Source organism: Nicotiana tabacum, chromosome 12 (assembly GCF_000715075.1).
Source record: "Nicotiana tabacum cultivar K326 chromosome 12, ASM71507v2, whole genome shotgun sequence".
Taxonomy (NCBI): domain Eukaryota; kingdom Viridiplantae; phylum Streptophyta; class Magnoliopsida; order Solanales; family Solanaceae; genus Nicotiana; species Nicotiana tabacum.
In genome coordinates, this window is record NC_134091.1 from 37,087,459 (window position 1) to 37,089,295 (window position 1,837).

Here is a 1,837-nt window from a genome sequence, read left to right on the forward strand (position 1 = left end):
ATAAATAGACTACTTTCACGAAATTTGGTCAAGTTTTTGGATACCAGAAAGTCTGTAGCCGTTTTTATTTACTCTTTTAGGCAACATTAGTTTATATTGTTGATTTTACACTGGATTTTCATCTATTAATCATTCAATATGAGTATTATCATCTTTTCTTCTTTATTTTCTTCATTACCCACTATGAGTAGCTAAATTTCTAGCTAGGATTGTGACTCAACCCTAGTGTGGGAACCTAATGGGTGTTTGATTTAGGGCGTGTTTATGGTTGGGTATCTATTATTTAGCCTAGTTCTTGATATAATTATAGAATTAATGGTTGCAAACATTGGTTCAAGCCTATTTGACTTAGTCTATACTTGAGAAAGAGAGACTTAGTCTAGGAAAACTTGGCTAACAAGAGTTTGGGATGAAATTAAGAGATTTATAGTCCCAATTAAAGGGTTGAACCTAGAGATAGTAAAATCTGACTTGAGCAATTTGTCAACTGTTTAGTTCAATACCCATTTGGACTTGAGAAAGCCAAATTGGGCAAAACCACTCTCTTACCGAGAGGTATTGAGTGGGTATTTGAGTGTTGATTTTTATAATACATCCCGACCAACGAAACTCGCCCTAAAGCCCACAACCCGTTAGGCAAACACCTAGGTGAAAGTCACAGCCCTAAACCTTTTACATATTTGAAAAACAACAACAAAACATTCTTCTCTAGTTTCATATTTTTCAATTGCAATCCTTAGTATAATTTTAGAAGTTAAATCAAAACAAAGTTTGTAAAAGTGCAACTTGGACAATTCATGAGCTTAGACCAAATACATACCACTAGTCCCATCTACGCTCCCTGTGGATTCGATCCCGACTCCTAGTTGGGTATTATTATTGCAATCGACTGCTTCACAACCCCAATTTGAGGTGTGACTTGGGCGAGATCAGAGGTCGGTAATAACGTACCAAGAAGTGAGCTGTCATCCCCGGTACCGGTTGATGTTCCCTCATTGGCCGATGTGAGAGGAAAAGGTATTGCCGAGAACGGCTGCGAAACCGATTCTGATATTGACTTCGATGAGGTGCGGATGCTGAGCGAGGGGTTCACTCGGGTGGAAGTGAGGTTGGAAGGGTCCACTCGTACCATCGTAGTCCCCATGGACCGCGACCTGCTGGTGAACACTGAAAATGTGGTCCCTTCATTAGGTCCCCTTTGCTCCGATGTGGAGGGCAAGACCCCCGAGAAACTGAACGATGCCACCCTGTCGTCGAGTGTAGCCAGCCTCGCCCTTAGGGTAAATCTTCCGACCTTGGTAGTTTTTATTTCTTGCGTACTATTTTCGATAGACTGATTTTTTTCCTTTTTTTCTTTAGACAATTATCTTGGAGATTGAGATTGCTCGCCGAGAAAAGAGGCATAAAACCATTTTCAAGAAAATGGAGAGCAAGTACCGTGAATACCGCAGCAAGCATCACGAGATCTGTATGCGATTTGGTGAGAGCAGTGACTTCCGAGCCATCAGGGACGAGTTGAAACAGAAAGACGATAAGCTAATGAGAGTCATCAGTAAATGCAACGTCCTTGATGGGGAGCTTAGGGACAAAGAAGAGGATCTCAAAGTGAGCACGGAAGTTGAGGCCGAATGCGCGGATCTTCAAGACTAAGTGGTATCTCTACGGGCCGAACTTAAGCAATGTTTGGTCAGAGCCGATGCTTTGAGTGACGAGGTCGCCGAGAAGACGGTAGATTTGGAGAAGGCTAAGTTGGCTCGGTTGGCGGCTTCAATAAAGGCAGAGGCTCTAGGGGATGTAATCCGCGTCCTTCGGTCTGAGCGGGCAAACGATTTGGAGA